Source organism: Hypanus sabinus, chromosome 9, assembly GCF_030144855.1.
Source record: "Hypanus sabinus isolate sHypSab1 chromosome 9, sHypSab1.hap1, whole genome shotgun sequence".
In the NCBI taxonomy this organism is placed as follows: Eukaryota; Metazoa; Chordata; class Chondrichthyes; order Myliobatiformes; family Dasyatidae; genus Hypanus; species Hypanus sabinus.
The window spans coordinates 146,204,622-146,230,489 of NC_082714.1; the positions used below are offsets into that span (position 1 = coordinate 146,204,622).

General features: G+C 41.2%; 1 protein-coding gene across 7 annotated transcripts in view; it reads right to left on the minus strand.

Annotated features, from left to right (window-relative positions):
• slco4a1 (solute carrier organic anion transporter family, member 4A1) overlaps positions 1 to 25,868 on the minus strand; it is a 210,291-nt gene that overhangs the window by 134,405 nt on the left and 50,018 nt on the right. For 5 of the 7 annotated variants that reach the window (XM_059980750.1, XM_059980755.1, XM_059980756.1 and 2 more), the window contains exon 2: positions 19,788 to 19,891. The exons of 1 other annotated variant lie outside the window; for it this stretch is intronic. The gene's annotated coding sequence lies outside the window, so the exon portion shown is untranslated. Of the gene's footprint in view, positions 1 to 19,787; positions 19,892 to 22,334; positions 22,391 to 25,868 lie in introns of all 7 variants that reach the window. One more of the 7 variants, XM_059980752.1, reaches the window with a different exon arrangement.

Consider the following 25,868-nt stretch of genomic DNA (forward strand, 5'->3'; position numbering starts at 1 on the left):
CTTACAAAGAGTGGCGGGAATCAAACCCTGATCTTACAGCCAGTGCTATAAAGCATTGCGCTAACCACTATGTTTTTCTCCTGCTCTATAGAAGTACACTTAAAAGGAAAATCAGAAGGACAAAAAGAGGACATGGGATAGCATTGGCAGACAAGCTTCTATAGCTATAATAAAAGCCAAAGAGTAGCTCAGAAAGAGTATGGGACACCCTTAAAGATCAATATGGTAATCTATAATGTGGCACTATGGGAGACTGTGAGGTCATAAATGAAGACGAATATTTCCTATTTGTATTTACTGAGGAGAGACTCAGAAGCTGGAGAATTCAGGGAAGGGACTAATAATATCTTGAGAAATATCCACTTTACTAAACAGGAGCTTCTGCTGGTCTTACAGAGTATAGTGCTGCATAAATATCTGGGTCCTCACCATGAGTGTCTTTGGACATTGTTGAATGCTAGGGAAGAAATTGCTGGGGCTCTGTCGGAGATGGTCGTATCAATTTTAGCTGCAGGTTACGTAGATCTGAAGGTGGTTAATTTGGTGCTTCCTTTAAGGAGGACTACAAAGACGAGCAAGGAAATGACTGTCTAGTGAGTCCAACATCAGAGGTGGGCAAATTGCTGGAGGGGATTTTCAGACAAGGATCTACCTGCGTTTGGAAATACAAGGATTGATAAGGGAGAATCGGCTGGCTTTATACATGGGAAATTATGTCTCATAAATTTGAATGAGATTTTTTGAAGAACCAAGAGGATTGATGTGGAAGGTGTAGTAGATGTCATCTATATGGACTTTAACCATATGCTAGGCTGGCCAGAAAGTAAGATCACATGTGATCCAGGGTAAGCTAGCCAAATGGATATAAAAATTGGCTTGATGATAGAATCCAGTGGATAGCAGTGAAGGATTATTTTTCAAATTGGAGGCCAGTGACTAACAGTATCCTATTTTGGTATACTCTATATTCTCAAAGCCATGTTTTGACGTTAACCCAGACTGTGGATTTTACATCGTCTTTGCAGGCAGATGCGGTGGTAAGGCTACTGTGAAATGGAGTCCAGGGCACTCGCACCAAAACACAGTTGCACTTGATATCTTCAGAAAAAAAAACTATCCAGCATATATTTACTATTTTTCCAGTCTTTCATAATCCTTCCTCCAGTCTTGGCTCTTTGAGGATTATGGCTTTGTGTTTTTGGGCCAAAGATGGCTTTAGACAGCACTGAAAAGTGCGTGCATGTCACGGCTGTCAGCGATTTGTTCAGCTTCCTTTGCCCTTCCCACCCACCACCTGTTCTTTCGACCACTGAAATTTTGCTGGACTTTATTCCTCATGTACCTGCAGAATCATTCCCCTTCACTTGAGAAATACTTCAACATTCAAACCCATTATGGTAGACATCAATTGCAGCCATTAAACTATGAACAATGCAGTTCCAGAGGTGTGAGGCAGTCTCTAGGAAAATCTATCTTTATGGAGTCAATGATCTTCTTGTGCAAACAATTCTATTGACTCTGATGTTTGGAGCCAGGTAGATGGAGGTAACAGATCAGATACTAAGCGGTTGTCAAGTCCAGCAGTCATTGTTAGCCATCATATTGTGGGAGATATTGTAGTCCCTTACTCAGAGGATAATGCATTTTGGGCCCTTGGGTATTGTGCTTGTCCCTCTGTTGACATTATGTTTCGCTGTGATAATACTATGCTCCAAACCTTTTGTTAGGAGAGCGACCTTGTTGGATTGACCTGTCCCTATATTTCTCTGTTAATCACTGCTTATTGCAGGATCATGTCTTTCCAGCCCTGGTGATAAGCTTTCTCTTCTGACAGTACAGCACTTTATGGGTGTGTTGTTGTAGGGAGATGTCCTTCCCCCATCTTCTTATTCTGCTTCCTCCCTCTTCCTTTCCAATCCTGATGAAAAGACTTCGCCCAAAATGCCGCGTGCTTATCCCTCTCCAATAGGGGCCGTCTGATTTGCTGAGTTCCTCCAGCATTCTGTGTGTGTTGACTTCGGCTCTCCTAAGCAGATGCAAAACATGTCAATACACTACCTCCTTGTTATCCTGTGATGAACAATCTAAGGAGGCTAGCCAATCAAAGATCAGCTTCATCTCGAGGATGGCGGTATATAACTGGGAGGGTTGGTAGAAATAACACAATTCTGGAGGTGTCTGGTGAATCCTGGTTACTCTGAAATGGACCGCATTCGATACCTAGTATTGGAAGATAATACCACTATCTGTGACCATAGCTGGGGTCTGGGTCAGGAAGTTACAAGCTGAAATGTACCTAGAGCCATCGAGGAGTTAATCACTTTATGCCATTCCAGATTTAATGTCATTGCCGGCAGCTCAGGCAGCATCCACAGTTTTTTAAAAAATGTTGTCCATGCCTTTATTCTTCACAATAAATAAATCTTGACGTACTGAAGGGTGCTCCTGATGAAATTTAATGTTTGAACACTGCTAAAGCAGATTACGGTATAACTTGGACTAGCAGAAATTCTCCTCTTTTGGTGGTTGAATCCCTTTAAACGTATTTGGCAAGCTAGAAAATTTATTATACCACTGTGTAATTTCTTTGAAACTGTAAAACCAAGAGTGTGTTGGAATATTAATCAGAATGACTTGCAATAATCTGGAAAATCTGCCAATCTGGCAGCAAGGTACACGCTGGATGTGTGGTTTACTGCAAATGGTCATTTTACACTAATGTCTGTGTTAGATTGCTCAAAACACACTATCAGATGTCTAAAATGAAAACAACAGTGCAAACATTTGTTATTAGCAACAGTTCTGAAGGGGCCTCATTTATGACCCATAAATACCAAAGTTTATTTTGTTTGAAACTTGATGGCTTTAGAAAGATACTTGTGGTCATAGAAACACTATGTTGGGGGAGCAGCATTGGTGCTGGTGATGCAAAAACACTTAAATAAACTGGGCAAAAAGGCTAGATCCATCCTTGGCTACAACTTGGACTTTTGAACTAGTAGTGGAGAGGAGATCACAAAACAAACTACGAGGGGTGAATGATAATTTCATGGCCTAAGGTAGAAGGAGTCAATTTTAGAAAACTTAGCACATTTATTTTTCAACACAGTCCCCTCCTACATTTACACAGCGGTCATGGAGCATACAGATCTTGGACCTCCAGAAAGTGTCCACAGATGGGTGATTGATAAGTTCATGGCCTAAGGTAGAAGGAGATGAGTTATACAGCTCTCGTTACATGCACATGCAGTTCAACTCTTTGAGTGATTATGCAGGAAGCTTAATATTAATAACTCATCTCCTTCTACCTATCAATCACCCCTGATGAGTTACTACCTTCAAACTTTTTGCATAATCACCCAAAGAGTTGAACTGCATGTGCATGTAACGAGAGCTGTATAACTCATCTCCTTCTACCTTAGGCAACAAACTTATTAACCAGCCCTGCTGTGGACACTTTCTGGAGGTCCAAGAGCAGGCCCCCAGTCCTCAGGGTCGCATTGCCGGTGGCCATTGGCGGGGCTGTCTTACTACACTCAGCAGAGGATGGTGCTCGGAGAAGCTGTGCCAGAGGGGATGGTCGTCGGCTCAGAGGTTCGATGGACTCGGAGTCTGCTGCAGTCGGGGCACTTTCACTGCATGCTGCGTCTGTGGGGCTGGCTCCGATGGAGCTTTCACTGTGCGCAGCGTCTGCAAGGTTGAGTCTGGCGCCATGGAAGTCCATAGCGGGGGTACTCCCTTCTGCTGCCTGCGTGGGATGATGAGTCTATTGGGACTCTGAGGACTTGTGGAAACTGTGTGGTGGTTTCTTTCAAACTTATAGTCTTTTAACATTTTTGGACTATTTTTACTGTGCCCATGGTCTGTTTTTTTAAATCAATTATGCTATTGTTTGCACTGCTGTAATGATATGTTGTAACAATGTGGTTTTGTGCAGGTCTTGTAGCTTTAGTTTTTGGTCTTGTTTTGTCTGGTGGGTTTGGAGCTCCTTTCTGGGGAACACGCTAAGATGGTAGCGCGATATTAATACGCAGCAGTCTCTCCGGACTCTGGATTGGGTATTGCCAAATGTTACGTGGATTTTCTGGTGTAGTCTGTTTTGTCATGTGCTTTTGTGATATCATTCTGGAGGAATGTTGTCTCATTTTTTAACTGCATTGCATTTGTGGTTTCTAAATGACAATAAACTGAATTTGAATCTGAAGATGATAATTTATTATAGGATAAATGCATTCTAAGTAGCAATTAGTGGTTATTGCAATAAAAAAGTGCTTAAACAGAAAATGAGACAAGATATCTAATTAATGTATTGCAGAAAACAATAAACAACTTAAATATTTTTGAAGCAACGGTACAGCAATTATTTAATTTAAATAATTCAAATTTCCTCTGAATAACCATACAACAGGTAATACGTTCTGGACTTTTTTTTGAGGTATGAGCAAGAAGTACAAGATAATGGTATTAAAAGTTCATGTAAATTGTCCAAACACATCTGAGAAAATTGTAACATTCTGGCAGTCTCCATTGGTAAACAAAAAGAAGTACTTCCCTCCTCTTTTAGAACTCATTTGGAACAGTGAATGAATATTTAAACCTTCTGAATCATTATGCTGGCCAATGGGAGGAAGATTGGAAAGCCAGAGTTGAATCTTCTTATTCCTAGACTGCAGTACAGATAAAGATGAAGATACTACATTCTCTCAGATTTAGCAGCTGGATGATCATAGCCATGAAAGAATGGCCTGCAACCTTTGTTTAACAGCTTTCATTCTTTCATGTATCATAGAAATCTTAATCAAGACCTCTTGCCAATGCAAAGCCTTGAAAAGATTTCTGTTCTTCACTATTTTTATTTGTCATGGGTATTTCAAAACATACAGTGAAATGTATTATCTTGTGTCAACAACCAACATAGTCCGAGGATTGTGGCAAGTGGCACCAAGCTTCCAGTATCGAGGTTGCATGATCACAAGTCATTAACCCTAACCATACATCTTTGGAAAGTGAGAGGAAACTGGAGTAACACACACAAAATGCTGGTGGAACGCAGCAGGCCAGGCAGAATCTATAGGAAGAAGTACAGTCGATGTTTCGGGCCGAAACCCTGCGTTCCACCAGCATTCTGTGTGTGTTGCTGGAGTTTCCAGCATCTGCAGATTTCCTCGTGTTTGCGTTAAGGAAACTGGAATATTGGGGGGAAATGGGGAGAACGTACAAACTCCTTACAGGCAGCAGCAGGAATTGAACTAAGTGATCGCTGACACTAAAAAGTGGTTGTGCTAACTGCTACAAGGCCATGCCACCCTTAGTCTTGAACAGGATTATGTATTCATGAAAAACAATTTAAGTTCCTACTCGATAAAGCAGAAAACTAAGTTAATGGAGGTATAATTGTACATTAGGCAACATATTTAGAAATCAATACAAAAAGATACAGTACCTACAACTTCACATCCAGCTTATGATTTATTTGGCTGACTAAAGATTCATTACCATCATATTTCTGACTCCAAATACCTATCATTGCCACTGAAAAGTGGCTCCTATTTGTGGTTCAGAAAAACCTAAAGAAGATACTTATTTGTATAATAGCAGCAGTCAACATTAAGAGATCCAGTTGAAGGTAGGAGTTCTGCGATTTAAATAAGAAACACGCATTTAATGCCAGGGTCATCCCTGCAACAGCTAGCCACAAGTGGTCCAGTCACACAGAAGTTTGAATTCAAAGCCTTACTTTTTGGAACATGCTTTCACTCACCGTGGTTCTAATATACAGCTTTAATCCTGTTCCATTAATCAATCACTTGTGAATTCAATACTGCAATTACTTCTGTGCCAATTTGAACATCACAACACTAATCTCAACTCAACATTCAAGATAGTTCAATATCATTTCCTGTACACAAGTGTAATGAGAATGAAATAATTGTTACGCTGGATCCAATGCAGCACAAAACAAGAAGCCCATAAAAGATAAAGGACACAATATCAATAAAAACACAAAAATACATAATATATTTACAGGGGATGATTGAATGGTTGATAAGTTCATGGCCTAAGGTAGAAAAGGTCAATTTTAGAAAACCGAGTACATTTATTTTTCAACATAGTCCCCTCCTACATTTACACACTTAGTCCAGCGGTCGTGGAGCAGACGGATTTTGGACCTCCAGAAAGTGTCCACAGATGGGTGATTGATAAGTTCATGGCCTAAGGTAGAAGGAGATGAGTTATACAGCTCTTGTTACGTGCACATGTAGTTCAACTCTGAGTGCTTATGCAGGAAGTTTGAAATTAATAGCTCATCTCCTTCTACATTAGGCCATGAACTTATCAATCACCCCTGCTGTGGACACTTTCTGGATGCCCAAGATCCGTCTGCTTCACGACCGCTGGACTAAGTGTGCAGCCTCTTCAGAATATAGAGTCACTGGTGAGCTTTCTTGGTGGCATCTCTACTTTCTGAGGAGGTTGAAGAGAGCTGGACTTTGCACGTCAACACTCACGTCATTCTGCAGATGTGCAATAGAGAGTTGTGCAATTTCAAACTGTAAAAAACTTGATAAAAGTTTTCTCTAGTTCCTCAACTTGGTTTTGAAACAAAAAACTGAACAAGATCAGCCAGTGATTGAATGTGTACGCCCACCGTTTGTATAACCTCCGGAGGGAGTTTGCAGTTAACAAGATTTGAGTATTTAAGGCGCAAATATCTTAAGTGCAAGACTTTGGCTGGCTCTGGTTATAAGTTTTCAGAATCAGAATTATCATCATTGAAATATGTAGTGAATTTGTTATACGGCAGCAGTACAGTGTAATACATACAATATACTATATATTAGAATATGAACTATATATAAAAATTACACACAAGATGCTGAAGAACTTAGCAGACCAGGCAGCAAATATGGACAAGAGTAAACAGTCTATATTTTGGGCAGAGACCCTTCATCAGGTCTAGAAAAAAAAGAGATTTTAAGTCAGAGTAAGGAGGAGGGGGGAGGGAGGAAGAAAAACAAGGTAGTAGGTGATAGATGAAATCAGGAGGGGGAAGGGTGAAGTAAAGAAGTGGAAAGCTGATTAGTGAAAAAAATAAAGGACTGGAAAAGGGGAAATTCGATAGGAGAGAAGAGAAAGGGGAGGAGCACCAGAGGGAGGAGATAAGGTGAGAGGGGCAAATGGGATTGGGAAATGAAGGGGTTCAAAACAAATTGATGTTCGTGCCATCAGGTTGGAAGCTATCCAGACGGAATATAAGGTGTTGCTCCTCCAACCTGAGTGTGGCTTCATCTTGACAGTAGAGAAGGCCATGAACTGACATGTCAGAATTGGAATGGGAAGTGGAGTTGAAATGTGTGGCCACTGGGATATCCTGCTTTTTCTGGTGGAAGTAGGTAGGTGCTCTGTGAAGCGGTCTCTGAATCCACATCGGTTCTCACCGATCTACAGCAGGCCGCACTAGGAGCACCAGATACAGTAGATGACCCCAGCAGACGCACAGCTGAAGTGTCGCCTCACCTGGAAGGACTATTTGAGACCCAGAATGGTAGTGAGGGAGGAAGAGAAGGGGCAGATGTAGCACCTGTTCCACTTACAAGGATAAGTACCAGCTGGGAAATCAGTGGGGACGGACGAATGGACAAGGTATTTCCTTGGGGAGAGGTCCCTACAGAACTCTGGTTAAGAACAAGTAAGTCAATTAAGCAAGGTTGAGCACTTCATCATAAGTGAAAGAGGTGGATGCCATCCTAAACATTACCTTGAAGGCAAGGAACAGAAGAATAATGGATTATCTCACAGGACAAGGACAATAAAAGGTGCGATAATTACTAACCCAAAGACAAGTGGGGAATGATAAAGGAAAAACTGCATTGGATATCTGACAGAAATATGTCAGAAACTTAGGCCTATTCAGTAAATTTCCCTTTCATGGACTTGGGAAATCTATGACAAAGCACTAATGCATTCATTGTGTGTTTATTTTATATACCAACAGTGAAAGAGTAAGCATTGCACTTAACTACATTGTGCCTTGCAGTTACTGGTTTCACTGGCTGCTTGCCAGAGCAAAAATAACTGGCTTTCCAATATGATTCTCTGAAAGCAGATTTTCAGTTTGAACTCGTATCATTAACAGCACCACAGGCAGCTGGACCAAAAGATATTTTATTGGTGACCTGGTGATAATGGACCCATGGTCAACACGTGACTCGCAGCTTAGGCAAATAACAAAGGACATTTTGTAGCAGAAATGCTTTACCCATGCATCTGGTAAAAATTGCTGAGTACTTTAGAAATGCTTTGTTGCAGGCAGTTTATTCAATTAAATTCAAGTTTAATTGTCATTCAACCACACATGAATGACACCCATGAATACAGCCAAACAAGACAATGTTACTCCGGTGCCAGTACACAACACGGTAACAGTCACACAACGCAAAGCACACAGAGCATGTACAAGAAAACAAGCAGCTAAATATATCAATAAGATAGAGCCACACACAAAAAAATGTTCCAGACCCGAGCCTTGAAATCCACAGAAATCTGCAGTCGACCACAATACAACTTGCCTTCTAACGAGTGAACACTGGGAGCAGCACCAACTCCAGTCAGGACATCGCACCACACTGACCCTGGTGGAGAGCACTGGATCCAAAGCCTCTCTTCTGGTGGCTGTAAACAGGCAACACCACAGCTTGAGGTCTGAAGGCTGATTTATACTTTTGCATAGGCTCTACGCTGTAGCCTATGCAAGTGGCCAATGCCATTGTGAGCATTTATACTTGTGCCTGCATCACTCTGCAATTCACTGCCAAAACGCTGGTTGGCGATGGAGTTTCTATGCCACTGTGTTGAGTTTCTTTGTGTACTTCGAACAATGGTGACTGAAACTGAGCGCATCGTGTTGGAGTTGGAGCTAATAAATGTTGAACAAGAATTACATTTATTGAAATTACTACAACGGCGGAGGAGATGGTGTGTAAGGCCATTGAATGGATTGAGGCAGAAGGAGGGTGAATTTTCTGTGCTTGTCTGGCCACTGAGAGACACGTACGAGGAAATGCATTTCAAATATTTTTGGATGTCGGCAGGTAGATTTAACGATTTGGTTCGTCGTTCAGAAGCAACCGGAAATGCATAGGAGGAAATGCGATGCTATCAAGCGGACCAATCACAGATGAGGGGGTCTGTGTTGCCGCAACGCGTAGTTACATGTTTTGGGAGGTGCGCATCAGGCTACGGTGTAGGGTATGCAGCTATGCCATACCTATGGCATAGATTTGTCGCAGAAGTATTAACTGGCCTTAATCCTCACTAGGACCAGCACCAAGCAGCTACACCACCATCTGACCATGCTCACTGACAATAAATGCGTGATAGCTGATGAAAACTAGGACCTCAAGGGTAGTGGGGAGGACAAAGGAGATACAGTCAAGGGAGGTGGGGTTGCACATATAGGACTGCTTTGAGTCAGTGAACTAGATCACCTTCAGGGATACATCTTTAGATCAGAATGAATATGCCACAGTTGTCACTGACTCATCAAGATCTGTGGGGACGAGTGTGTGCCATCAAGAACATACCAGACCTACCCAAACCAAAGCCATGAATGAACCAGGAATTTGTAGACTGTTGAAGGCAAAATCTGTGGCATTGAAGATCAGAGATCCAGAACTAAACATGCCAGGTATGACCTACAGAATGCTATTTTAAGAGCACAAGAACAATTCTGATTGAAGTTAAATATGGAATGAGATGCAGGTTAGCTCTGGTAGGGTTTGCAGGCCATTATTTCCTACACAGCAAACCCTAACATAATGAATAACTGCAATGCTTCACTGCCAAATGAGCTAAACACCTTTAACACACGCTTTGAAAGTGAGAATAAAACTACACCTGTGTGAATCGCTGCAGCACCTGGTGACCATGTAATGTCTGTTTCGGAGGCAAACGTCAAAACATCTTTCATGAAGTAAACCCTCACAAGATGTCAGGCCCTGATGGTGTACCTGGTCGGGCACCGAAAACCTGTGCCAACCAAATCTGTAAGAGTGTAGGAGAGCATCTTCGATCTCTCACTGCTGCAACTGAAGGTTCCCAGCTGCTTCAAAAAGGGCAAAAATAATACCAGTGCCCAAGAAGAGTAGGGTGAGCTGCCTCAACAACTATCACCCAGTTGCACTTACATCTGCTATGATGAAGTGCATTGAGTAGCTGGTCATCGCCAGAATCAACTCCTGCCAAAGCAAGGACCTGGCTCAGCTGACTATTGACACAGTAGAACTACAGCAGATGCAATCTCACAGGTTCTGTAATCAACATTGGATCACCTGGATAATAGCAGTATCCATGTCAGACAGCTGTTTATTGACAGAACACAGCAGGCCATGCAGCAACTCTAGGAAGATGTACAGTCGACGCTTCAGGCCGGGACCCTCGGTCAGGAAGAAACGTCGACTGTACTTCTTCCAATAGATGCTGCCTGGCCTGCTGCATTCCACCAGCATGTAGTGTGTGGCTTGAATTTCTAGCATCTGCAGGTTTCTTCGTGTGAACTGTTTATTGATTACAGTTCAGTGTTCAACACCAACAGAGTGTCAATACAAACCAACAAACTCCAAAATCTGGCCTTTGTACCTCCCTCTGCACCTGGATCTTTTACTTCCTCATCAGGAGACCATGGTCAGTGCCATTTGGAAATAATATCTCCTCCTTGCTGACAATTGACACTGGCACACCTCAAGGATGCATGCTTAGACAACTTCTCTATTCCCTCTACACCCACAACTCTGAGGCTAGGCACTGTTCAAATGGCATCTATAAATTTGCTGATGCTATAAGTAATGCTGGCAGAATTTCAGATGATGAAGAGAAGGCATGCAGGAGAGAGGTAGATCAACTGTTGAGCGCTGCCACAACAACCTCACGCTCAACTTCAGTAAGCCCAAGGGTTGAATGTGGGCTTCAGAAAGGGGAAGTCGAGGGAACACACAGCAGTCCTCAGAGAGATTAGAAGTGGAATGGGTGAGCAATTTTAAGTTCCTAGCTATCAACAAAGGTATAACAATGGCTACATTTTATTAGGAGTTTGAGGAGAATCAACATGTCACCAAAGATACTCACAAGTTTCTAAAGATGTACTGTGGAGAACATTCTAACTGGCCTCGGCACGGTCTTTGATGGAGGGGCCAGTACGCAGGATAAGAAAAAGCTGCAGAACGTTGTAAACTCAGATTGCTCCATCTTCGGCACAGGCCTCCCCCGTATTGAGGACATCTTGAAAAGGCGATGTCTCAAAAAGGCGGCATCCATCATTGAAGACCCTCATCACACAGAAGATGCCTTCCTTTCATTGCTATCATCCAGGAGTAGGTAGAGGAGTCTGAAGACACACACTCAACATTTTAGGAAGAGCTTCTTCCACTCTGCCATCAGATTTCTGGACAAACAATGAAACCATACACTCTACCTCACCATTTATTTCTTTTTTTTTTGCACTACATATGTATATACACATACACACACATTTTATATTTCTTATTGTAATTTATAGTATTTTAGATTATGTATTGCATTGTACTGCTAAAGCAAAACAACATATTTCACGGCATATGGCAGTGATATTAAACTCAATTCTGAGGATAGCAAGGCGGTACGGCAAATGAACGTGTGGCTGAATCATTGGAATCTCGTCTTGGTAGTTTTGATCTGTACGAAAGAGACAGATTACACCCAAACATCAAGAGGGACCAATGATCATGAGGGCTTGGTTGTTGCAAGCAAGAGAAAATCTGCAGATACTGAATGATGATGCAGTTTAGACATTCCACTTGAGGTAAAACGGCAGGGAGTAGAACTAATGTCGAAACCACGTACTGAAAATGTCCAAGAAATGCATCACACCTGGGAAACTAAATATTTTGGAGGTGCAGCTGAAGTGGCTGTGATATCTTGTCAAATGTCTACTTGATTATGGCTAGTACTGTAGCAAAGTAAATTAACTTTAAAATATGATATTCCCAATTAAGCCTATGGGATTTTGTTTTCTTTTCTCACAGTAAACCTAAACCAGGGTGACCTCCAACCCCATGCCAGGCTACCTCCGGGCCCCCAAATTCCAGTCCACAGGCCAGACTCGCAGACATCAGGCTTCTGACTTCTAGGCACCCTGACTCAATGGCTTTGACTGTTGGGCCTTCGACTTCTGGACTCATTGATTTTGGTCTTGGGCCTTTGGGCTTGACTTTCGAAATCAATCTCACAACTAATCAATCACGGGACTTTGAACTCTGGACTTGCATGGACCTCCAAACCTAGGACTCACTGACCAGGGGAGGGTCACCAGCCCTCAGCCACAGGGCCCACCAACCTCAGACATTGACCACAGAGATCTCTGGTCATTGGACTCAGCACCAACCAACCTGACATCTGTCCACATGTGATCACTGGTCTTCTACCACAGTGCCTCTGACCTGGACTCTGGCTTCTGTTCCAACTTCTCATTTACTGCTCCTGACCCCTAACTCCCTTCATCCCTGTCCCTAAACCCTAACCTGTCCTTTAACTCTCTGCGCTACTCCAAAACAAGCCCTGCAAACCTTAAAAAAAAAGTCTGAGCCACAACCTTAATACAGTAGATATCTCATCTCGGCACCATCTTGACTAGAAGAGAAATTTCATCTTCCATTTGGGTGAAGGAAAATTTTACTGGTGCTACACAAGTTGTGGTTGTTTTTATAATAACCATGTTTTAAATTCTTTGTCAGAGTGTGACATTATAAAATAAACATCACATGATGCAACTGATGAAGTAACCAAGGCAACACCTTGGGCTGATGGGAATATCATCCATGTGATATAGCTTGATGGCCAACATTTCTTTCCAATGAGACCTGGTGCAAGTTTAATTGGCAGATCCCCAGGTTAACTGTTGGGGAAATCCTGCCTGCTCATGATGCGCTTTGGGCTCCACATGGATCTAATATCACGAGTTGATGGGGAACCCCTGACAAAGATCAGCCAGGATCTGCCAGGAAGTTCCAGCCCAATGTTTTTATGCAATGACGTGTTTTCAGGGCCAAATAACTGAAATCCCAGAAGCAAAATAACATAATACATAAAATAATTCCCATCGCAGTTTAATGCCAGCGACCCAATGTGCGGACTTCTTCCATGAACAATAGAGCTCTATACTGCAGTAAACAATATCCAGCTATTGAAAAGCTGGGATTATCTTGTGTCTAGTGTGTATATGTATAATATAAAGGGAGAAAATGGACTTTCATATGAGTGGGAATCGTTCAAATAGCCCAGAAAATATACCTTGATCAGCTTGACATCTCATAAAGCAGAACCTCATCTTGAATGGAGCAAGCAGCCGTTTCTTCAATAAAGTTTGCTCTCAGTGCAAATAGTACATTCCTCAATCTTGGTATTTTGACCTTTTGTTTCAGGTTGTCTTACATGAAAAATATTATTTCCTAATAAAGTTGCAACACCAATCATTTTTTAGCCAAGCTAGAGTTTATTATTGCAGACAGAAATCCAACTGCCTTTCTAATTTTCTCTCTTTCCACTTGAATAAAGCATAGATTTCAAGCCCTGATGAAGGGTCCCAGCCCAAAACAGCAACTGATAGATAGATACTTTATTCATCCCCAAGGGGAAATTCAACATTTTTCCAGTGTCCCATACACTTATCGTAGCAAAACTAATTACATACAGTATTTAACAGTATAAATATGATATGCATCTAAAATCACCCTCCCAAAAAGCATTAATAAATAGCTTTTAAAAAGTTCTTAAATAGTTTACTAAAGTGCATTGAGTGGTAACTTAAGGTCAGTCCTAACCCCGGCACTTTAACATGTCTTGCCCCTGGTGGTTGAATTGTAGAGCCGAATGGTGTGGGGGAGTAATGATCTCTTCATCCTGTCTGAGGAGTATTGCATTGACAGCAACCTGCCGCTGAAGCTGCTTCTCTGTCTCTGGATGGTGCTGTGCAGAGGATGTTCAGGGTTTTCCATGATTGACCGTAGCCTACTCAGCGCCCTCTGCTCTGCCACTGATGTCATACTCTCCAGTTCTGTGCCCACGACAGAGCCCGCCTTCCTTACCAGCTTTCACTCTTTTCCATAGATACTGCCTGGCCTGCTGAGTTTGTCCAGAATTCTGTGTGTGTTGTTTTAAATTTCAGGTAGATATCTTTTGGCACATTGGCCTTCACAGATCAAAGTATTGAGTACAGGAGTTAGGATGTTATGTTGAAACTGTTTAATACATTGGTGAGGCCTCATTTGGAGTGCAGTGTGCAGTTTGGGCCATCTACCTCCAGAAGAGATGTAAATACAATTGAAAGAGAACAGAGAAAATTTATAAGGAGGTCCTCCAGTCCAACAGCACGAGTTATAAGGAAAGATCAAATAGTTTAGAACTTTGTTCCCTAGAGCGTAGAAGCTTGAGAGGAGCTTTGATAGAGGTATACAAAACTGTGAGGGGTATAGATAGGGTAAATGGAAACAAACTTCTTCCATCGAGTTTGTGTGAGACTACAACTACAGGTCATGGGTTAAGGGTGAAAGGTGAAACGCTCAAGGGAAGCATGAGGAGAAACATCTTCACTCAGAGCAGCGAAAGTGGTGCATGCGATTTTGATTTCAACATTCAATAGAAATTTGGATGGGGGGGGGAGGAAGTATGAAGAACTATGGTCCAGGTGTAGGTTGATAGGACTAGTCAGCTTAAATGGTTTGACATAGACTGGATGGGACTGTTTCTGTGCTGTGGCTTTCTATGATTCTATGTCATAATGATTTGGAGCCCTTCTGGTCCAATTCAGATACAATTAATATGTTTAAGTGCAGGTATGGGTTTTGCGTCCATTCTTTGCATACATTTTAGCTTCTTTATTGCACTCCTTCCCCATTTCCTACTGTTCTACAGTGCCCTTTTCTCAATCTTGCGTACCCAAAAAATTATGGAGGAACACACAGTCCTGCCCAAGATGTCTGAGATGTCAACTGTTTACTCTTTTCTTTAGATGCTGCCTGGCATGCTGAGTTCCTCTAGCATTTTGTGCATGTTGCTTAGATTTCCAGCCTGCAGATTATGTCCTGTTTGCATTTCCAAAATGTTTGATACACTCTGATTTCACACTAAATGCTTAATTTATTCAACTTGGTTTTGATGTGATGCCATTTGAACATGACCCAAATGCTCACGTAAAAGTTGGTTACATTTCTAGTTTTGTTTTATTTAGCGGTACAACACGGAATAGGCTCTCCTGGCCCATCGATCCATGCCACCCCAGCAACCCCCAACAAACCTGAATTACCCTAACTAATCATGGGGGGACAATTTACAATGCCTAAAAGATCTAGCTGGTACATCTTTGGACTGTGGGAGAAAATTGAAGCACTTGGGGAAAACCTATGTATTCCATGGGTTGGATGTACAGCTTCCATATGGAACGACACTGGGATTGTACTCTGAACTCCAGAATGTCCCAAGTTGCGCTGACTGCTATACCACTGTGGAGACTAGATAGAGATTATCAAGCTGACAATAACATCTACAAGTCATATTGTTCATTCTTCGGCCTGTGAACAATAAGCCTATGAAATTCAAAACAATCACAAGCACCAACCAATGCAGCTTGTTTACAAATGTACATATTTAGAATAGGACAAGGAGATGGGATGATTCCACGCTCTGTTTAAACTTACAGCTCTGCAAAATAGTGACAAAATACAGTAATGATCCATTTGCACACACTTTATGTACAAGTACTTTAGGATGTTTGTAAGGCTATAATTTGCAAGCTTCAACACAATATTAAAAATAAGACTCTTAAACCATGAAAATGCCACATCCTAATAGAATCTGTCTTTAAAACTGCCCATCTCTTTCAGTCAGGACAGATGGTAGGCTTAATTTGTAAAATTAATCAGAATCAGGTTTGATACCACCAGCATGTTGTGAAATTTATTGTCTTTGCAGCAGCACAATGTAATATATAATAAGAAATCTGAATGACAGTAAGTATTTAAATAGTTAAATTAAATAAGTAGTGCAAAAATAGAAATAAAAATGCAGTGAGGTAGTGTTCATGGGTTCAATGGCCATTCAGAAATCAGATGGCAGAGGGGACAAAGCTGTTCCTGAAAGCTGTGCTTTCAGGCTTCTGTACCTCCTAGCTGATGGTAGCGATGAGAACATGGCGTGATCTGGGTCATGGAATCCTTAATGATGGATGCCACCTCTGTGAGGCACTGCTACTTGGATACTACTGGGGCTCATGCCCATGATGGAGCTGACTAAATTTACAAATCTCTGCAGCTTACTTCGAACCTGTGCAGTTGCACCCCCCACCCCATACCAGTTAGAATGCTCTCCACAATACATCTGTAGAAATTTGCGAGCATCTTTGGTGACATACCAAATCTCCTCAAACTCCTAATGAAATATAGCCACTGTCGTGACTTCTTTGTAGCTGTATTAATATTTTGGGTGCAGGTTAGATCTTCAGAGATATTGATACCCAGGCAGATTTTCTTATTTTTTTTTAAACCTGTTGTAATGCACATTGTTCAGCAAAGACTGACAAAGAACACAGAACATTACAGCACAGTACAGGCCCTTCAGCCCACAACGTTGTGTTGACCTTTTAACCCACTCTAAGCTCAATCCAACTCTTCCCTTCCATATTGCCCTCCAATTTTCCATCATCTATGTACTTACCTTCTTAAATGTCCCCAATATTCTGCCTCTCCCACCAACCCTGGCAGTGTGTTTCATGCATTTACCATAGGAAGTACATGTAAAAAAAAAATCTATCTCTGACATTTCCCCTATTCTATTCATATTAGCCATGAGAAACAGTATCTGCATATCCTTGAAGGATGATTAATGGAAATTCTGAATGAACCTCTTGATATTGATCTAATATTTTTTGAAAAACTAATAGGTTTGGCTTTGCATTGCTGGGCCTAGAAATCCAATTTAATACTTCAATATTATAAGACTGAAAAATTAATTTCACCCAGAGTGAAAATCAATTATACAGTAATCACTTTCAGACCATTTACAGCACTCTTAAAATCTCACAAGGAACGCTTCGCCATTAAACTAGCTTTTAAACATACAACCGGACCATTCCTCTGCGAACACTAGGCGGACCATGTTTCTGACTCTATGGTTACCATTTTAAAAGAATGGCTAGCTCTGCTTTTTAAAGTCACCCGTTTCATCCTCAATCCGGTCTAAACGCTGTCAAAACCTTCATTCATGCTGCTTTCATATTCAGCATTAACAAGTAGCTGCACACTTCACTTGGAATGCCACCTTACTGAAAGCTCCAATGTCCTACGTTGCACAAATTTCTATTTGTCATTCATCCACAGTCCACGTTGATTGACAGTCCAATGTACTTCTCATCACAATCTAAGGCCATGCTTACTCCCTCTCTCCATTCGTTACCCCTTCCAGTTCTAGACTTCCCATCTCCACAAGTAAATCTTGGTGTTCAGTCTTATGCAATTATCTACTTGCATTCCATAAATACCTTCAGCTGCTCACGCACTACATTCTAGAATTTTATTCCATGGGCCTCACGTCCTTTGTCTATCCCTTTAGGAAAATCCTTAATGCTCATCTTTTTGACAAAACTTTAGCTCACCCTGCTAATGCCTCCTTCTCTGATGAACATTCTCATCACTGATGGATGGGTGCATGGATGGCAGGGACATGGAGGGCTATGGTCCTGGCCCAGGTCAATGGGAGTAGGCAGTTTAAATGGTTCAGCATGGATTAGATGGGCTGAAGGACCTATTTCTGAGCTGTATTATTCTAGGAGGGGCCTTTTCTGGTTGGCTGTCAGTGACTAGTCGTGTTCCTCAGCGGTCAGTATTAGGACTGCTGCTTTTCACATTGTTTGTCAATCATTTAGATAATGAAATTGATGGCTTTGTGGCAAAGTTTGTGGATGATAGGAAGATAGGTGAAAGGATAGGTAGTGCTGATGAAGCAATGCAATTGCAACAGGACTTGAGCAAATTGGAAGAATGGGAAAAAAAAGTGGCAAATGGAATAGTGTTGGGAAATGTATGACAATGAATTTTGGTAAAAGGAACAATAGTGTGGAATATTATCTAAATGGGAGAAGGCTCAAACACCAGAGGTGCAGAAGGACTTAGTAGTCCTCGTGCAAGACTCCCAGAAGGTTAATTTACAGTTTGAGTCTGTGGTAAAGGTGGCAAATGCAATGTTGGCATTTATTTAAAGGGGAATAGAGTACAAAAATGCTGAGAATTTATAAGACACTAGTTAAGCCGCATTTGGAGTACTATCAACAGTTTTGGGCCCCGTATATCAGAAAGGATATATTGTTATTGGAGAGAGTCCAGAGGAGGTTCATGAGGATGATTCTGTGGATGAAGGGTTTAACCTATGAGGCGTTTAACATTATTTGGCAGCTTTGGGCCTGTACTCACTGGAATTGAAAAGAATGAGGGGTGGGGGTGGGATCTCATTGAAGCCTACTGAATGTTGAGTGTTTACAGAATTGTTTGTGGAAAACCATGCTTCTAGGAATTCTTTTGCATGCCACGTGTTTGCTTGCACCACGACATTCACTGACACCCGGTCGAATCTGTATCCCCTCTTGAACTTCATGGGTGGAGACTGGGGAGTGGTGGTCACAGCCAGCTGAAGTTCATGGAACCATGAGAATAGTTTTCTCACAGTTTGGCCGACGCAATGTTTTCTGCAGTCCCCACATTGGAATTTGTAGACCATGTTGGTCTTGTCCAGTTGCTTGGTTCGTTCTTTTGGTCTGCAAAGTCCTCTCCTCAATGTTGCTGGTGGCTTAGGAGCGACCAAAGTTCTATGTTCCTGGAGCAGTCAAGTCGTCATTTCCGAGATATTTCAAAAGTTTGGAAGGACAACCTGTTTGGTTGCTCCTGAGAATCATGGCTTTCCATGCACAATTCTGTAAACAGACATGTAGACCTTGGTCCTATTTATGAGCCAATATGGGCAAAGTCCAGACCACAACACACAAAGTTTGCCACACAGCCAATCAGCGGTGGGATTTTCTCCCTACATCAAAACTGAGTTTCCATAGTGACAACCAATCAGCTGACTGGTAAGTTTATAAAGGCCAAGCATTTGGAGGACACTGCACTTAACAGTGCACTAGTGATGTCTCCTTGTGCAATACATTTGCAAGAAAATTGCCAAGATTGGAGAACATCTCAACCCAACCATCAACCACCTGACCTACACATTTTCTTAATTATTTGATAAATAGAAAATGTAGCCAATTAAGATGGAAATCAAAACAGCTAATTGAAGTACAATTATAAGCAGATATTAAAAATTTTGGATGAATTTAAATTATAGTTGGACAATAGATAATAAATCAGGGAGAATTTTGCTTTCTTGAGTAACATCATTCATGTCAAAGGTCAGCAGAAAAGAACAAAACCAAATTGTGCAATCATATCCCATGAGAAATTACATAATCACTATTAAAGACAAGAGTGGAAATTTAAAATGCAACTGACTTGGGTGTGGTGGCTAGTGGGGAGAGTAATTTAAACAGAACTGCATATGTACATGTTCCATCACCTCATATTGTGGTGGGGGAGCTGGGGTACTGGAGGCAGTGTTTCTCTGAATATATGACTAACTCTTAGAAGCACCAGCTTTAATCAGTTCATTCTACTTAATAGACTAGTTACATTTAAATATATAACATTTTACAGAATCATAAAATTCATACTTACAAAGCTTTGCCAACAATACAAAATGATGCAAGAGAATTAGGAGTGGCAGTTGTTGGAAGTAAGGTTTCTTCAATTGCCAGAATCTGAACACACTAATATTCCACCTTAAAAAGAAAAAAAAGTTTTATTATTGCAAGAATGAGTCAGCATTGGAATGATGAAAGGATTAAGACCCGCACAAAAGCAAGTCTTTCGGCCTACCACACCCTTAGAAACCATCAAGCTTATGTTTACTAATACTACTTGCATATATTAATTCTATATCCTTCTATGCCTTGCTCATGCATGGAAAATACAGATGAGGCATTCATACTAGCACCAGCTTTAATCAGTTCATTCTGCTCAAAAGAGTAGATACATTTAAATACTTAACATTTTACAGAGTCATAAAATTCATACTTAGGAAACTTACACTGATCCTCAAAGAGATCAACTTGTTATCCTTTGCTTCCAGTACATTTATATTTTAAGTTTCTCCTTCATCTTATTTGACAGGTGTATCTTATTGCCCCTCTTAATTTCCTTTCCAGGTATACTCCAATATCTCTTATACTCCTCAAGGGACTTGCTGGATCCCTGCTGCCTATACCCGAGTGATGCCTCTTTTTTCCTGATTTGACCTTTAATGTTTTCCATCAGTCAAGATCCCCAATCGGACCTGCCTTGCCCTTTTATTTAAAAGAGGACCATGGTGGCCTTGACCTCTCCAAATTAGACTTTTAGAAGCCTCCCACCTGTCAGATATATCTTCATCTGCAAACAGCCTCTTCAAAGCACTTTTGGAGAGAACCCATCTGAGACCAAAGTTAATTTATTATCAAACTACATATATGTTACCATACACTGCTGTGAGAATCACTTTCTTGTAGGCAGTCACAGTAGAACAAAGAATTATCATAGAATTAAGGAAATACTACAGGCAAAAAAAAAGACTTCCCCCCAATCTAGGACTTTGACTTAAGAACTAATCCTATCTTTTTTCCATAACAATCTTTAAAAAAAAACCCTAATTATTCTTAATGTAATTACCATAGGTCGAATCTGTGTTAAAGAAGGCAAATGCAATGCTGGCATTTACGAAGGGTGATTGATATGCTCGTGGCTAAGGTAGAAAAGGTCAATTTTAGAAAACTTAGCATACTTATTTTTCCAACGCAGTCCCCTCCTACATTTACACATTTAGTCCAGCAGTAGTGGAGCATACAGATCTTGGACCTCCAGAAAGTGTCCACAGATGGGTGATTGATAAGTTTGTGGCCTAAGGTAGAAGGAGATGAGTTATACAGCTCTCGTTATGTGCACATGCAGCTCAACTCTGAGTGATTACACAGAAAGTTTGAAGTTAATAACTCATCTCCTTCTACCTTAGGCTGCAAACTTATCAATCACCCCTGATGAGTTATTAAGTGATGAATTATTAACTTCAAACTTTCTGCATAATCATTCAAAGAGTTGAACTGCATGTCCAGGTAAAGAGAGCTGTATAACTCATCTCCTTCTACTTTGGGGTGCAAACTTATCAATCACCCATCTGTGGACACTTTCTGGAGGTCCAAGATCCGTATGCTCCACGACTGCCGGACTAAGTGTGTAAATGTAGGAGGGGACTATGTTGAAAAATAAATATGCTAGGTTTTCTAAAATTGACTCCTTCTACCTTAGGCCATGAACTTATCAATTACCACTCGTATTTCAAGGGGAATAAAATACAAAAGCAAGGAGATAGTGCTGACCCTTTATAAGGCACTAGTCAGACCACACTTGGAGTACTGTCAACAGCTTTGGGCCCCATATTTTAGAAAGGATGTGTTGTCATTGGAAAGGGTCCAGAGAAGGTTCACAAAGATGATTCTGTGAATAAAGGGGTTAACACATGAGGAGTATTTGACAGCTTTGGGCCTGTACTCACTGGAATTTAGAAGAATGTCGGGGGGGTGGTGGGGGAAATCTCTTTGAAACCTACTGAATGTTGAAAGGACTGGATAGAGTGGATGTGGAGAGGATGTTTCCTATGGTGGGGATATCCAGAACTAGAGGGCACAGTCTCAAAATTGAGGGCGTCCTTTTAGAACAGGGGTAAAGAGAATTTGTTTTTAGCCAGAAAGGAGTGAATCTGTGGAAGCCTCTGCCACAAACTGCAGAGGGGGCCAGGTCTGTGGGTATACCCAAGGTGGAAGTTGATCGTTTTCTGATCGGTCAGGGCATCAAAGGATATGGCGAGAAGGCAGGTGTATGGGGTGAGTAGGATCTGGGATCAGTCATGCTGGAATGTGGGAGCAGACTTGATGGGCTGAATGGCCTCATTCTGTTCCTATGTCATATAGTCTATGGTCACTGGTCACAAAATGTTCCCTCATTGACTTATTTCCCCAAGAGGATGATGAGTGAAGTCCCTTCTCCATGGGCCACCTACATATATTTTTCAGAAAACCTCCACAGGCACACTTAGGACATTTGCTCGGGCAAAATTTGTTAAAGCCATGAGGACCTCAGTTAATATTAGAAAAATTAAAATTGTCTGTTAAACCAGCCATATTATTCCTGTACCTATCGTGGTGTCCCTTCGTACTTGTTCCTCTACTTCCTGTTGAATATTGGAAAGCCTGTAGAATAAATACAAAGAGATCACCCTGTTCTTATTTCTAAGAGCTAGCCACATGGTTTCACTGGATATTTCCCTCAGATATTCTCTCCAAGTACTGTATGATCTTCCTCCTCATCAACAGTGCAACTGCCCCGAGTCTCATACCTCCAACAGTCATGCTGGAAGCTTCAATACCTCGGAACTTTCAGCTGCCGCGCCCGCCTATCCCTCAATCAGATTTGCACAATAGCTGTAATATCACAATCTCATGTGCCAATCCATGTCACGGTTCACCTGTCTCTATTATGAGGCTTCTTGCATTAAATGAGCTTAGTTTATCAGACCTACCATGCTCCCTGTCCCAAGGTTTTTACTGTACAACCTTTTTCCACAGGCCTGTTAACTAGCAAATAAACTGGGAGATCTGTTATGACATAAGGGCACCTAATTTTCAGCTGCACAGATTCAAATCCATGTCAAATAATGGCTATTGGTCTCCATGATTGCTATCATTAGCAGTGTCTCCTTATCCCAAAGTACCAATGAACACATTCTAAAAATCAGACCACATTGACGCACACTGCTTTTACTTCCAAAGGGTAATAACACTTAAAGACCATTTTAAACTGACTAGTTCTAATTCAATCATCAAAAGACTATGGTCTAAAATTTTATTGCTACAATAATATCATGAAAATGGTACTATGTGGAGAGGATCATATCTGTCTGTTAGGTTGCTTTTCAACTTTACCCAAATGTATTAGGAAATTACATGAATCATGAAGTGAAGGTATGCATTGCGTTGATAATTCTATGATTAGGTGGCAACTATTTCAATAAAGTAGCACTGAGCAATAATAATAATTATGAGGAGTATAGTTAGAGTAAACGCAAGCATGCTTTTTCCACTGAGATTGGGTGAGACTACAACCAGGGGTCATGGGTTAAGGGTGCAAGATGAGAAGTTTAAGGGGGACATGGTGAGAAACTTCTTAACTCTGAGGGCCATGAGAATGTGGAACAAGCTGCCAGTGCAAGTGGTGCATGCAAGCTCAATTTCAACATTTAAGAGAAGTTTGAATGGGTACATGGATGGTAGGGGTATGGAGGGCTATGGTACAGGTGCAGATCGAAGGGTGTAGTCAGCTTAAATGCTTTCAGCATGGACTAGATAGACCAAAGGGCCTGCTTCTATGCTGTACTTCCCCATGACTATCAGGACACCAGCTTTCTGAAGGGGAGATGACTCCCATAATCACAGTATTGCTGAAAATCATCACACTGTAGTCAATGCTCTGTAGAGTTATGGGCCCACATGAGGACATACAGATTGAAGCATTTATCACTGCCAATTGTTACGTGGGAAAATTACACCTGCATTTCTTCCAAGGGATTCTGCAGATGCTAATGATCTGGAGCAACATGCACAAAATGCTTGAGGAACTTTGCAAGTCTATGGAGAAGAACAAACAATGCATATTTCTAATAAACAGTTGATGTTTCGGGCCAAGAGTCTGATGGAGGGGCATGGTCCGAAACACTAATTCTTTATTCCCCCCCAGAGATGTTGTCGGGCTTTGTGTTCTTCCAGCATTGTGCGTGTTCCTGTATGTGTGTTTCTTATAATAAGACATGTTTTTACAAGAAACTATTTAAATCATTAATGCTCTAGAATAACAAATACAGCAGTTGATGGAATTCTGACATTAACAGAAAACGTTGCAAATACTCAGGACAGACAGCATCTGTGAAGTGTGATGATCTTACATTATATGGAATTAATTGGAAGGATGACTGGAAACATCTTCTCAAATAGATCTTCCAGTATTTCCTGCGTTTGAGGCTGCAAAGATTTAATTACCAAAATGCACTAAGTGTAGAAGTACAGAGAGAGTTAACCTCGGAGCAACTTAGTATCAAATTAGCAGATCACAAGTATTATAATGAATTTCACCTTCCTAACTACAATGTTCACAGACAATAGCCATTGTGCAATCCACAATCCCCGAGGAAAGTGCAGGTTGAGAAAATTGTAGGAACTTGCAAGATAGATCTTAAGCCAGATCTGCCGGCAGGTTATTAAAATTCTACATTTGGCAGTTCACACTTACAGAATAATTGAATTAACCGAGTAGAAAATGTGCACTAGCAAGCTCAGAAGGTGGAAGAGCCCAGTCTGGTTGGCCAGACTCAGGTGAGAAACATACCCACGAGATGCTATACAGAATGGAGCACCAGCTTCCAGACTGGAGATAGTGAGAGCCTGTTTATTATTTCTAGGATTTATTTCACAGTGGCACAGTGGTTAGCGCAGCAATCTGGGTTCACTTCCTGCCACTGCCCTCCAGGAGTTTGTACGGTATTGCTGTAACCATGCAGGTTTCCTCCCACAGTCCAAAGAACACACCGGTTGATGGGCTAAATGATCATTGTAAATTGTGCTGTGATTGCGCTAGGATTAAATCGGGGGACTGCTGGGCAGCATGGCCCCAAGGGCCTACTATGTGCTGTATCTTGATCAGTCAATCAATAAATAAATCAATAAATGCATGCTGCTATAATAATTCATCCAAACAACCATGCCCTCCAACCTGAAGGGCTTCTTTTTTATCCCCCAGTGGATGACCCAGATCCTCAAATTTTCTAAATGAAGCAGTGAAACAATGTATGCATGACATAAGAAGTCACACAAAACAGAAATAATTATTTTTGTAGCTGCCAATGGATTAAATATCTACCACCGCAATGTACTGATTCCTTGGGTATATTCCACCAAATATAACAAAGCAACTCATTTAAGTAGTATCAATAAAACCCAATTCATCTTCAGTCTTCATTCTGAGAAACATGCACCATTCTGCTCCACAGAGTCTTGAGACAAAAATTGCTTTTCAGTGTTATAGGATCAACAGCATGAAACTTCAAATCTAGTGCAGGCAATATGTATTAAAGCTATACGGGTAACAGAATTTTGTCCTTACAGAATTTACAAATCACTACCGCAAATATTTGAACTACAGATTAAAATCCACTCTCCCAGAAGCCATGTGAAAAGGGTAAATGAATAAATATAAAGCTGATCTTTTGTCAACACATGCCTCATAACTTTGTTTTATGAAAATTCATGACACAGGCCGTTTTCTAGGAAATGTAACTCCACAGTAACATAGATGCCTGTCCAACTGTCAAACTTGTGAAGAGTTAACAATCCAGGATAAAAACTGCTCATTGACTCAATCTTTGAATCAATGCCAATTCACACTGCTAGAAATATTACTTTATTCTGCAAGACATAACAGGACTGGAGAGAAAGCAACCAGTTATATGGAAGACACATATTGTTTCAGGTGGTTCCCCCTTACGTTTCTGTTCCACACACTCTAAAACAGGGGTTCCCAACCTGGGGTCCATGGACCCCTCGCTTAATGGCATTGGTCCATGGCATAAAAAGGTTGGGAGCCCTGGCTCTAAAAAGATGGTATCAAAGTTGTGGAGCA